Source organism: Bos indicus x Bos taurus, chromosome 16 (assembly GCF_003369695.1).
Source record: "Bos indicus x Bos taurus breed Angus x Brahman F1 hybrid chromosome 16, Bos_hybrid_MaternalHap_v2.0, whole genome shotgun sequence".
Classification (NCBI taxonomy): domain Eukaryota; kingdom Metazoa; phylum Chordata; class Mammalia; order Artiodactyla; family Bovidae; genus Bos; species Bos indicus x Bos taurus.
Genome location: NC_040091.1, coordinates 62594683 through 62609319, shown reverse-complemented (window position 1 = coordinate 62609319; position 14637 = coordinate 62594683). Strand labels below are relative to the sequence as shown.

General features: G+C 41.4%; 1 pseudogene; it reads left to right on the top strand.

Annotated features, from left to right (window-relative positions):
* Window positions 1-216: 216 nt before the first annotated feature.
* Window positions 217-909, top strand: LOC113906188 (annotated as a pseudogene).
* Window positions 910-14637: the final 13728 nt, after the last annotated feature.

Here is a 14637-nt window from a genome sequence, read left to right as displayed (position 1 = left end):
GCAGTGGGACATACAGACCACCTATCCTGGATCTGAGGGTGGAAGTCAGAGTATTTTCATGCACAGCAATGGAAGTTAAACTAAAGTTGCAAAGCCATGAGAGCAAAGGTGTGTTTTTGTTGCTGTTATTGTTGTTTGCATATTTTTTCCTTTCTCAGTACTTCATTGTTTACAAATACTTCAGGGTTTAAAAAATAAAACAAGCAGCGGGAGACTCTGGAGCGATGTCTCACACCATCTTGCTGGTGCAGCCTACCAAGAGGCCAGAAGGCAGAACTTACGCTGACTATGAATCTGTGAATGAGTGTATGGAAGGTGTTTGTAAAATGGATGAAGAACATCTGAAGAGAATGAATCCCAACAGCCCCTCTATCACATATGATATCAGTCAGTCGTTTGATTTTATTGATGACCTGGCAGACCTCAGCTGCCTTGTTTACTGAGCTGATAGCCAGATATACCAACCTTATAACAAAGATTGGATTAAAGAGATCTACGTGCTCCTTCGTCGACAGACCCAACAGGCTGGGAAATAGTTGAGTTTGCAAGCATTAGGGGGACGGGGGTGGGCTTGGAACACAGGTGTGTGCAGTGGGCTGTAGTGGAAGTTTTGTATTATAGTTATCCTGTTTCCATTTTGGTATACCCTAGCCAGAATTGAATGTATTAGATAAAATGTGATGATCTTGTTCAATCTGAAAACCCCTTTGCCTCCGTTTTTTTTACTTAAACATTTTTATGATGATTTAGATGGAAGTTGGTTTTTGTCAGTTAACGTTGGTTCCAGTCCCTCAAACTGTTCATACCTGCTTTATAACATCCACTGTACTAATCCTTCTTCAAGTTGGGGTGGGGAGTGGAGGCACAGTTTAGTTACGTCCTCAAGATAAAGTCTTGGTGAAAAACAAATTAATGTTCTTTAGTTATAAAAAAATAAAAAATAAAACAATATGCCCTGATTCACAAGACTAATTTTTGGATATCCTCAAGCTCTTTTGCTTAAAAAGATATATAGTCTATATGTACATTATACTTTAAAGTAAAAAACTTTGGAACAGAAGAAAATAAATAATAAACCAAGTTTACAAATATAAAAATAAAGAAATTACACAGCATTTAGAAGATGAGATGATAGGAATTTACAGTGGAGTTGACAAAGCACCATAATGATACCAAGTACTGCAGGCATACAGTGCTTGACAATAAAAGCTTTCTTATATATATCATTTCATATAATTCTCAGAATAATTGTCTTATCAAGTAGGCAGAGCAGACATTATCATGCCAGTTTAAGAAACTGAAACTGAAGCTTGGCGTTGAGGTTTTCTGATTCCAAATCCAACTCCCTTCTGAAAATCAGGATGAATATGATATAAGGTTATACCAATTTTTTAAAAAAAGATCTGTAGTCCAAGCTACCTGATTCTGGCTCCCACCAGTGTATAGGGGACTTCAATCTCCTGCAAATTACCCCTTACTTAGTTCTGGGAGTCCCTAACAGGTTTCTTACATGAGTTCAAGAACAAGGCCACTCACAGAAGTTTCACTGCTGGTGGCTGTCCCCATCTGGCTGGGCCCTATGAAAGTTACAGCACTGTGGGCTACTGTGATCAGGACCAACCCCAACATGTTTGTGGCCTCTCTAGAGCTATGCTCTTTCCTGAGACTCCACCAGCTCCAGCAGTTTCTCTTAGGAGTCATTTCAAGTCCTCAGGCTGTCAAGGACATCTGTGGCAGAAGAGGGGATAGTGGCAGCTTCTTCATGGGATCATATTTTGTCAGCGGCTCCCAAAGCAGTGTTATCATGACTCAGTGATGCAAGGGTTAACTGAGCAGCTATGTCAGTTTTTGTGTATCTGGGGTGACCCTGGGGCAGGTGCATTTAACAGCCACAGAGCTCTGCTTGGTTCCACTGAGTGTCCCCTGAAAGTTCAGTCAGTCTGAACTTTGGAACCAAGTGGAGTGAAGGGTACTTTTCAGTTAAACCTTTTGGTTCAAAACTGATGACTCAAGCAGATTTGGGTTGCCTGTCATTCTTCAATACCTAAGTGCTCTTATTTGGAGAGAGGGGAACCCTTGCCATAAGCCCTCTGATACGTCAGGCTGTGTTGTCACAAGTCGGAGAAGGCAATGGCACCCCACTCCAGTACTCCTACCTGGAAAATCCCATGGACGGAAGAGCCTTGTAGGCTGCAGTCCATGGGGTCGCTAAGAGTCGGACGTGACTGAGCGCCTTCACTTTCACTTTTCACTTTCATGCATTGGAGAAGGAAATGGCAACCTGCTCCAGTGTTCCTGCCTGGAGAATCCCAGGGACGGGGGAGCCTGGTGGGCTGCCATCTATGGGGTCGCACAGAGTCGGACACGACTGAAGAGACTTAGCAGCAGCAGCAGCAGCATTGTCACAAGTGACCCAGGGACAAGTGACAGGCACAAGTGATCCAGCGACAAACATGGTGGACACAAGTCCTGCTCTGTTGGATCTTACATTCTGTAAGGTCAACGTTATCACAGCAACTTCTTTGTTTATCTAGGACGAGTTCTTTCCTGGGAGACTTATCTGGATTGTTCACTCCCTCCTACACCCCTCCCCACCATCTCACCTTCCCAATCTGCAAGTCCACATTTTTTAAATTAAATTTTTATTCTAGGACTTCCCTGGTGGTACAGTGGATAGGAATCCACCTGGCAATGCAACGAACATGGGTTCGGTCCCTTGTCTAGGAAGATTCCACATGCCGAGAAGCAACTAACCCTGTGTGCCACAACTACTGAGCCTGCGTGCTGCAACTGCTGAAGGCCACGCGCCTAGAGCCCATGCTCTGCAACAGGAGAAGGCACGGCAATGAGAAGCCTGTGCGCCACAATGAAGAGTAGCCTCTGCTCGCCGCAACTAGAGACAGCCTTTGCGTGATAGCACAGACCCAGCACAACTGAAAATAAATAAATAAATAATTAAAAATTTTATTCTGAGATGACTGTAGATTCATTAGCAGCTGTAATAAATAAGTCTCTTCACAGTCTCTTTGACTGTGAAGAGATCCTATGTACCATCTACCCAGTTTCTCCCATCTTGCAAAATGATAATAATAATTATTATATAATAATATATAATATTTTATATATATAATATATATTATTATAATATCACTGTCAAAACTGACACAACACAACCAGACAGAACATCTCACATCCACCACTACAAGATTCCCTGATATCACCCTGCCTCATCCCCCCATTTCTGATCCCTGGCAATCACTATTCTCCATCCTTACTTTGTCATTGTGAGACTATTTTTATAAATGGAATCATACAGTGTGTGCCTTTTGGGAACTGAATTTTTTTCCACTCAGCCCAAGACCCTAATTATCTGGAGGTTCACTGAAGTTGTTTTATTTATCAACAGTCCTTTCCTTTTTATCACTGACCAGTATTCCACGGTATAGATGTACCAGTTTGTTTACCTAGTCACCTACTGAAGGACATCTGAGTTGTTTCCAATTTTTGATTATTATGAATAAAACTGTTCTTTATAGATTTTTATGTGAATATAGAATTCCACTTCTCTCGGACAAGTGCCCAGAGGTGCAGCTGCTAGGTTGTATGGTAGGTGCACGTTTAGCGTCATAAGAAATTCCTGAAAGGTTTTCTAGAATGGCTGGAGCACGGTCTACCACCACCAGCAATGGGGGAGGAACCCAGTCTCTCCACATCTTCCCCACAAAGTGTACTTTAACTGACTCCCCGTCAACTCACCAGACCCACCCATACAGAGTGAAAGTCATCCAGGAGGTACTGCTTGAGATCGTTTTTTTGGTTTTTTCCAACAGGCTCTTTGTCTGTGAAAACCTGACTTCTACCCAGCATGTCCCGCCATTTCTCTGGATGTGTCCAGACATGCCCAAAGCCTCAGCAGGGTCAGCAAAAGCCTTGGGCTCAAGCAACAAATCCCTCTGCATATAGTGAGATGTTTGGCAGTTTTATCCCCACAGCCTCTTCTAAAGGCCCCATCCTGTATCTTCCTCTGCTGAAAGGTGGGCCCCAGAGACCAGTGTGTCCCCACCCACTGGAGCCAAGGGAGTCTGTCTGTGACTTGTGGAGAGACAATCCCAGTCTTTCCCTTGGTGTCTACTATGGGGCAGGCATAGGAGATAAAATAGTGAACCATCAGTCAAGGCCCCTCCTCTTGTGAACCTTACATTATAAGAAGGGGTAATAAATAATAAGGGGCTTCCCAGGGGGCTCAGTGGTAAAAGAATTTATTTGCTAAAGCAGGAGTCCCAGGAGATGCCGCTTCAGTTCCCCTGGAGGAAGAAACGGCAACTCACTTCAGTATTCTTGCCTGGAAAATTCCATGGGCAGAGGGGCCTGGTGGGCTACAGTCCCTGGGGTTGCAAAGAGTCTGGACAGGCATACAATAAACAATAAAGAGGCAGGGGGATTTCAGATGATGAGAAATACTACAAAGCCTATAGCCAGGGAAATGTGATAAAGTGAGTCTCCATGGAACTCAGCTTTTTCAGTACTAGAATTTCTACTTTTTTTCCCAAAGTTAATTACTTCCATTTCTCTACCATTTTTTCTGTAATATGTCTGCTGATTCCAAGATCCCACAGTTGACTTCTGCTATCAACAAGCCCTTTTATTCGTTAAAGATGATTTTATAATTTGGTTTTTTGAATTAAAGAATACTTCTCCAAATAGGGAATGGGCACTACAGACGCAGTGCAAATACTCTCTTTAATTTCAACACCATGTTTTTATGAATACAGCCAAAGACTGCAGCTTTTGCAAAAGTTGTGTTCTTGTCCATTCCTTGTTCATTCACCATATGAATTAACATTCCCAGGTCCTTTTCAAGGAAATTCTGTAAAGTCAAACCCTTCACCTTCTGTACTGCTGCTGCTGCTGCTGCTAAGTTGCTTCAGTCGTGTCTGACTCTGTGAGACCCCATAGACAGCAGCCCACCAGGCTCCCCCGTCCCTGGGATTCTCCAGGCAAGAACACTGGAGTGGGTTGCCATTTCCTTCTCCAAGGCAGGAAAGTGAAAAGGAAAAGTGAAGTCGCTCAGTCGTGTCCAACTCCTAGCGACCCCATGGACTGCAGCCCACCAGGCTCCTCTGTCCATGGGATTTTCCAGGCAAGAGTACTGGAGTGGGGTGCCATTGCCTTCTCCTCACCTTCTGTACTAACTAGTTCCAAACAGTTAGCCTAACTTTTTTCTGGTTCTTTCTGCTCAGAACACAACTGAGACAAAAATCTTTGCTGTCCTTAGGCTTCTTAAAACCTCAGCTTCTTCTGACATTGGTCTTTGGAGCCCTTATGTTTCACCTTTTGTACTTGTAACAGCTGAGTGCCCTAAGCAGCCAAATTGTTAACTTCTAAGTGTTATTTTTGGCATATTTATGCATACATGCACAGAAGGCTGGAAGACTTAGGACTGACTATATTAATAAAATGTTATTTTTTAATAATCTTCCAAGTTCCTTGAGATAGCCTGCCTTCTGGAATCATTAACCACAGGATATTTTCCCTTTTCCATTTATTTTATGATATCCACTTTCCTAAGGTTTATGTATGTGGTTGATTCTTCACAGACTTCTCTTTCTTAACTATATGGTCTTTCAAATGGCATGGTTCTCTTTCACCAATTTTAAGAGGCTTGGTTAACAATATGGGCTTTGGAGTCAGGTAGATCTGGGTTGGATTCTCAGGTCCTTTATTGTTAGCTGAGTAATCTGGCACCCGTCAACCTCTTTAACCTTCAGGTTCCTCATCTATAACATGAGGATAGTTTCACAGGTTGTGAAACACGTAGTGAGCACCCGAAAAAAGATGTTAAGGGCGTAATAAATGTAAGCTATTGTTATTTTTATTACCCTTGTACACTAAGATTGCATCTGGAGGGTCATTTCCTCAAAATGTTACTTCTGCTTTCTGCAGGAAGGAAAAAATTTACCAGATTCTTTGTTTTTGGAGCATAAATCTTCCTGGTGTTTGGACAGACTTCCTTCTCTGCTGCTATTAGGTCTCTTCCTATGCAAGTTTTCCAATCTGATTTGCTAAATATCCTCCACATCCTTAAAGGCATCTGCAGTTTTGATCATTTCATTCCTCTGTTCTTTAATCCTCATCTAAAAGCATCTGTTCTGCTTTATAAATGTCCCTAAACAGAAATAATTCTATTATATGTTGCAGTTTTCCCACCCTGCAATTAGTCGTCGTCCTTTTGAGCAGTGGATGCTGGCGCATCATATACGCCCTAATAGGGCAGAGAATATACTTCCGCCTGGAGTCACTTTGTAAAAAGCCAAATTCTTCTTTATAAAGGTGTGATTTCCTTTTGATATGAATTATCACATTGGTTTTCATCATCTATGCTCAGCTCACGTCTGAGATCATACGTTTGGCTGCCACATCTTTCCCCTCGTGTTTCTCCTGAGATCAGCTGCGAATCTTCACCACTGTTGTTCTTTCCATTTAACACCTGAGTTGTCAGTTTATCTGAATCTTTTTCTCCCTCCTCATGAAATGTTAATATAAAACCCTCTTGGTCAGTTTATGAACTACCTGCCAAACTCTCCCTTCCTGTTCTGTCTCTTGCCAAGATTCTATCTCTCTATTGTTAGAATAGGAAAATCAAACCTGTTTTTCAACTTGTTTATGAAGCTATCAGTTCCCTTCCAATATCTCCTTTTCTTTTTCAAGGTCATTAATTTCAACTGGAATATGGGCTTAAATGATCTTCATTGCTCCCAAATGCCTATTTCCTGTTAAAGATTTTGCAGCCATCTGAGATACACCACCATTTATCTTTATGCTGTATTTTCTCTTTCCATGCAGACTGGTGGGAGTAGGTAGTGGTCAACAGGCTTGGTGATCCTTGGCAAGCTCTCTTACATTTCAGGTGCCTGTGTCAAACAACAAACCTCCAGAGTTTCCTATTGAAACTCCTGGTTCAATTACATTTCAACAACACTGGCCTCCTTACTAGACCTTAAATACACTGGGTATGGTTATCTCCCAGACATCCCCAAGGCTCACTGCCTCACCTCTTCTATGTCCCTCTGCCCTCTGTTTCAGTGAGGCCTACCTTGACTACCCTATTTAAAGTCACAGGGGCTTCCCAGGCAGTCCAGTGGTTAAGACTCAAGCTTCCAATGGAGGGGTGTGGGTTCAATCTCTGGCCAGGGAATTAAGATCCCACATGCCTTGCAGCACAGCCAACAAATGAAATGAAATAAAATCACTTCTTAAAGTAGATAACCAATAAGGACCTACTGTATAGCACAGGGAACTCTGCTCAATGTTATGTAGCATTGATGGGAGTCTGGATGGGAGGGGATTTGGGGGGAGAATGGATACATGGCCCAGTCCTTTTGTTGTTCACCTGAAACTATCATATTCCCTATCTTCCTTATGCAGCTCCATTTTTTCCCACAGTATACATCACCTCTGAATATATCAGATAATGTGTTAACTTATAATGGGCATTATGTTCTTAGTCGTTCACTCGTGTCCAACTCTTTGTGACCCTGTGGACTGTAGCCCACCAGGCTCCCTTGTCTATGGGATTTTTCAGGTGAGAATACTGGAGTGTATTGACATTTCCTCCTCCAGGGGATCTTCCTGACCCAGGATCAAACCCACATTTCTTCTGTCTCCTGCATTGCAGGCAGATTCTTTACCTGCTGAGCCATAGTTATTGTGATTGTCTGATAACCCCAGCGTCTCCCCTTCCCACTGGAATGTAAGCTCCACAGAACAGAGACTTATACATTCTGAAAACTTACAGCAGCGCTTGATACATACAGATATTCAGTAAATACCTGCCATATTTACAGAGTGTAAATACACTCAAGATCTAATGCCAAATTACAGTTCAAATCCACCACCTGCGTTTTATCATTCGTTTGTTTTTTTCTATTATTTAAAATAAAAAATAATATTAAAATTTGGAAGCAAAAAAAAGAAAATCACAAATAGTAAAAATAATGCTAAACCACCCACAGGTAAATGTTGATAATGATCATTAACACTGAAAATTTTTTCCAGCTTCTTTAAAATTGGATGTGCATTTACATATAATCAAAACATGCTATTGTACATGTTATACAAGTAATACTGTATACAATATTTATATTTACACAGTAGTAGTAGTGTAGTTGCTCAGTTGTGTCTGACTCTTTGCGACCCCATGAACTGTAGCCTGCCAGGCTCCTCCATCCATGGGATTCTCCAGGCAAGAATACTGCAGTGGGTTGCCATTCCCTTCAGTATTTACATATAATATATTTATACATATATTCCTATATAAGCATTACTGTACAGAGAGTTTGGTACTCTGATATTAGAGTGAATGTGTTTTTTCCCTGTTTTCTTGGCACTCTGCATGCTCTCAGAACAAAGTTACCCCATTTCTCTGTCTTCAGTACAGAAGGCCTAACCTTAATTTAACCCTAACCCTAATCCTTAACTGTACTCCTAGACATCTTACCATTGAGTCTTGGGGGGAACATTTTGCTGTTGTTGCTCAGTCACTAAGTCATGTCCAGCTCTTTGTGACCCCATGGACTATAGCACACCAGGCTTCCCTGTTCTTCACTATCTCCCAGAGTTTGCTCCAACTCATATCCATTTGAGTCGGTGATGCCATCCAAACATCTCATCCCCTATTGCCCCCTTCTTCTCCTGCCCTCAATCTTTCCCAGCATCAGGGTCTTTTCCAATGAGTCGGCTCTTCACATTAGGTGGCTGAAGTATTGGAGCTTCAGCATCAGTCCTTTCAATGGATATTCACTGTTGATTTCATTTAGGAATGACTGGTCTGATCGCCCTGCTATCCAATGGGCTCTCAAGAGTCTTCTCCAACACCACAGTTTGAAAGCATCAATTCTTTGGAGCTCAGCCTTCTTTATGGTCCAACTCTCACATCCATACATGACTACTGGAAAAACCATAGATTTGACTATACAGACCTTGGTTGGCAAAGTGATGTCTCTGTTTTTTAGCACATTGTCTGGGTTTGTCATAGCTTTTCTTCCAAGAAGCAATTGTCTTTTAATTTCATGACTGCAGTCAACCACCCAGAGTGATTTTGGAGCCCAAGAAAATAAAATCTGTCACTTTTTTCCCATCTATTTGCCATAAAGTAATGGGACCAGATGCCATGATCTTAGTTTTCTGAATGTTGAGTTTTAAGCAGCTTTTTCACTCTCCTCTTCCACCCTCATTGGGAGTCTCTTTAGTTTCTCTTCACTTTCTATCATTAGAGTGGTATTATCTGCATATCTGTGATTGTTGATATTTCTCCCAGCAATCTTGATTCCAGCTTGTGAGTCATCCAGACCTGCATTTCACAAGATGCACTATACATATAAATTAAATAAGCAGGGTGACAATATACAGCCTTGACGTACTTCTTTCCCAATTTTAAACCAGTCCATTGTTTCATGTCCGGTTCTAACTGTTTCTTCTTGTCCTGCATACAGGTTTCTCAGGAGACAGGTATGGTTCTATTTGCAAAAAATTAAGATATATATTAATGCCAAGTGTTGATGGGCTTCCCTGGTGGTTCAAACAGTAAAGAATCTGTCTGCAATGAAAGAGACCCAAGGTTTGATCCCTGGATCAGGAAGACCCCCTGGAGAAGGGAAAGGCAACCCACTTCAGTATTCTCGCCTGTAAAAGTCTATGGACAGAGGAGTCTGGCAGGCTACAGTCCATGAGGTCGCAAGGAGCCAGACATGACTGAGCAACTAACTTTATTTTCTTTTTTTTAAATCTTGGTGGGAATGTAGGACAAAGGGAAAGTTTAGACATTGCTGTTGGGAGTTTAAAGTGATATAACTGAACTTTCCTGGTGGTGCAGTGGATCCGCTGCCAATGCAGGGGACATGGGTTTGAGCCTTGGTCTGGGGCGATTCCATATGCTGTGGAGCAACTAAACCTATGTGCCACAATCCCTGAGCCCATGCTCTAGAGCCTTCGAGCCACAACGACTGAGCGTGTGTGCCTCAACTACTGAAGTCCACGTGCCCTAGGCCCACACACTGCAATGACTGAGCCTGAGTACTGCATCTACTGAAGCCCACGCACCCAGAGCCTGTGCTCCAAAACAAAAAAAGCCATGCAATTAGAAGCCTTTGCAACACAACAAAGAGTAGCCCTTGCTTATCCCAACTAGAGAAAGCCCATGCAGAGCACCAAAGACCCAAAACAGCCAAAGATAAGAGTAAATAAATAAAATTAATTTTAAAAAGTAAGTGATACGACCATTTTGCAAACAGTTTCTCACACCCTGCTGCTGCTAAGTCGCTTCAGTCGTGGCCGACTCTGTGCGACCCCATAGACGGCAGCCCACCAGGCTCCCCCGTCCCTGGGATTCTCCAGGCAAGAACACTGGAGTGGGTTGCCACGTCCTTCTCCAACGCGTCAAAGTGAAAAGTGAAAGTGAAGGCGCTCAGTCATGTCTGACTCTTAGCGACCCTATGGACTGCAGCCTACCAGGCTCCTCCATCCATGGGATTTTCCAGGCAATGCAGTGGGGTGCCATTGCCTTCTCCATTCCCACACCCTATGGCTCAGCAATCCATTCCTAACTATATGCCCTAGAAACCCTCATGCACTTGTACACCAGGGGTCATGTTACAAGAACATACATCTTAGTATTGCTTGTAATAGCCAAAATGTCTAAAGGAAAACAAATAAATGCACCGTAGTGTATTCACACCTTGGATTACTATATAACATGAAAAAAAAAATTCCCACTCCACACCATAATATGAATTTTAGAAACTTGATGTTTAAGAGAAAGCAAATGCCGGATACTAACACATACTATGCTTCTCCCCACAGTTTTTTTCATATTTAAAGATTTAATTTTTTTAGAGAAGTTTTAGGTTCACAGCAAAAATAAGGTGAAGATATAGGGATTTTCCATACACTCCTTCATGTGCAGCCTTTTGCATTAACAACATCCCAGAATAGTACCTTTGGTACAACTGATGAACCTACACTAAAACATCAAAATCACACAAAGTCAACAGGTTACATTAGGATTCATCTTGATATCATACATTCTGTGGTTTGGACATGGGGATTAATGTAAGATTTAATTAATATATATATATATATATAAAGCTTACCTCAAGAAAAAAATCAACATTAGCTGAAAGCAAGCAGATGGAATAAACAATGAAGATAGAGTAAACATTAATGAGTCAGAAATAGAAAATAAGAACTAATAATTTAATAATGCTGGTTCTTAACTAAATGAAATAGGTAAACCATTAGCTGATCCAATAAAAAACTGGAAAACATAAGATAAATAAAGATGAAGCTTTCTAAAAATGGCATTAACTTGAAAAAGTCTAAGCAAAAAAAATTTGGAAATCCAGATAACAGAGACAATTTCTTAGGAAAATACTTGAAATTGGCCCAAAATTGACCCCCATAAACAGAGAAACCTTAAATAGACACATTTCCATAGGAGAAATAAAGCTATCAAGACACTACCCTACAAAAAATGAATAAGATCCTGATTATCTCACAGGAGAACTTTTATCAACACTCTCTTTCTAGTTTAGCTCCCACATGTAAAGAGCTGTTGAAAGTGAAAAGTGTTAGCCATTCAGTTCAGTTAAGTTCAGTTGCTCAGTCTTTTCTGACTCTTTGCGACCCCATGCACTGCAGCATGCCGGGCTTCCCTGTCTGTCACCAACTCCCAGAGCTTGCTCAAACTCATGTCCATTGAGTTGGTGATACCATTCAACCATCTCATCCTCTGTTGTCCCCTTCTCCTCCTGTCTTCAATCTTTCCCAGCATCAGGGTCTTTTCCAATGAGTCAGTTCTTCACATCTGGTGGCCAAAGTATTGGAGCTTCAGCATCTAATGAATATTCTAATTTCTAATGAATATTCAGGTCTGATTTCCTTTAGGATTGACTGGTTTGATCTCCTTGCTGTCCGATGGACTCTCAAGAGTCTTTCTTCTACAACACCATAGTTCAAAGCATCAATTCTCTGGCACTCAGCTTTCTTTATGGTCCAACTCTCACATCCATACATGACTGCTGGAAAAATCACAGCTTTGACTAGATGGACCTTTGTTGGCAAAGGAAAGTCTCTGCTTTTTAATATGCTGTCTAGGTTTGTCATAGCTTTTCTTCCAAGGAGAAAGTGTCTTTTAATGTCACGGATGCATTCACCATCTGCAGTGACTTTGAGTCTAAGAAAATAAAGTCTGTCACTGTTTCCATTGTTTCCCCATCTATTTACCATGAAGTGATGGGACCGGATGCCATGACCTTAGTTTTCTTTCTTTTTTTTTCTTAGTTTTCTGAATGTTGAGTTTTAAGCCAACTTTTTCACTCTTCTCTTTCACTTTCACCAAGAAGCTCTTTAGTTCTTCTTCAATTTCTGCCATAAGGGTGGTGTCATCTGCATATCTGAGGTTATTGATATTTCTCTCTGCAATCTTGAATCGAGCTTGTGCCTCATTAGGTCCAGCATTTCTCATGATGTACTCTGTATATAAGTTAAATAAGCATGGTGACAATATATAGCCTTGACAGACTCCTTTCCCAATGTGGAACCAGTCCATTGTTCCATGTCCAGATCTAAATATTGCTTCCTGACCTGCATACAGATTTCTCAGGAGGCTGGTAAGGTGGTCTAGTATTCCCATCTCTTGAAGAATTTTCCACAGTTTGTTGTGATCCACACAACCAGAGGCCTTAGCATAGTCAATGAAGCAGATGTTTTTCTGGAATTTTCTTCCTTTTTCTATGATCCAATGGACGTTGGCAATTTGATCTCTGGTTCCTGTGCCTTTTCTAAATCCAGCTTGAACATCTGGAATTTCTCAGTTCATATACTATTGAAGCCTAGCTTGGCGAATTTTGAGCATTACTTTGCTAGCGTGTGAGATGAGCACAATTGTGTGGTAGTCTGAACATTCTTTGGCATTGCCTTTCTTTGAGACTGGAATAAAAACTGACCTTTTCCAGTCCTGTGGCCATTGCTGAGTTTTCCAGATTTGCTGGCATATTGACTGCAGCACTTTAACAGCATCATCTTTTAGAATTTGAAATAGTTCAGCCATAATTCCATCACCTCCACTAGCTTTGTTCGTAGTGATGCTTCCTAAAGCCCACTTGACTTCGCACTTCAGGATGTCTGGCTCTAGGTGAGTGATCTAGATAACCATTGTGGTTATCTGGGTCATGAAGATCTTTTTTTGTATAGTTTTTCTGTGTATTCTTGCCACCTCTTCTTAATATCTTCTGCTTCTGTTAAGTCCACACCGTTTCTGTCCCTTATTGTGCCCATCTTTGAAATGTTCCCTTGGTACCTCTAATTTTCTTGAAGAGATCTCTAGTCTTTCCCATTCTATTGTTTTCCTCTATTTCTTTGCACTGATCACTGAGGAAGCCCTTCTTATTTTGCCTTGCTATTCTTTGGAACTCTGCATTCAAATGGGTATATATTTCCTTTTCTCCTCTGCCTTTAGCTTCTCTTCTTTTCTCAGCTATGCGTAAGACCTCCTCAGACCACCATTTTGCCTTTTTGCATTTCTTTTTCTTGGGGATGGTATTGATCACCACCTCCTGTACAATGTTATGAACTTCCATCCATAGTTCCTCAGGCACTCTATCAGATCTAATCCCTTGAATCTATTTGTCACTTCCATTGTATAATTGTAAGGGTTTTGAGTTAGGTTATATCTGAACGGTCTAGTGGTTTTTCCTACTTCCTTCAATTTAAGTCTGAATTTGGCAATAAGGAGTTCGTGATCTGAGCCACAGTCAGCTCCTAGTCTTGGTTTTGCTGACTGTACAGAGCTTCTCCAATCTTTGGCTGCAAAGAATATAATCAATCTGATTTCTGTATTGACCATCTGGTGATGTCCACGTGTAGAGTTGTCTCCTGTGTTGCTGGAGAGGGTGTTTTCTATGACCAGTGCATTCTCTTGCAAAACTCTGTTAGCATTTGTGCTGCTTCATTTTGTACTCCAAGGCCCAACTTGCCTGTTATTCCAGGTATCTCTTGACTTCCTACTTTTCATTCCTGTCCCCTATGATGAAAAGGATGTCTTTTTTTTAATGGTGTTAGTTGTAGAAGGTCTTGTGGGTCTTCATAGAACTGTTCAATTTTAGCTTCATCGGCATTAGTGGTTGGGGCATAGATTTGGATTACTGTGATACTGAATGGTTTGCCTTGGAAATGAACAGAGATCATTCTGTTGTTTTTGAGATTGTACCCAAGTATTGCATTCCAGACTCTTTTTGTTGACTATGAGGGCTACTGCATTTCTTCTAAGGGATTCTTGCCCACAGAAATGGATGTTATCTGAATTAAATTCACCCATTCCAGTCCATTTTAGTTCACTGATTTCTAAAATGTCGATGTTCATTCTTGCCATCTCCTGTTTGACCACTTCCAATGTACCTTGATTCATGGATCTAACATTCCAGGTTCCTATGCAATACTGTTCTTATAGCTTCAGACTTTACTTCCATCTCTAGTCACATCCACAACTGGGCATTGTTTTCGCTTTGGCTCAGCCTCTTCATTCTTTATAGAAATTCTTCTCCACTCTTCTCCAGTAGCATATTGGGCACCTACCACCCTGGG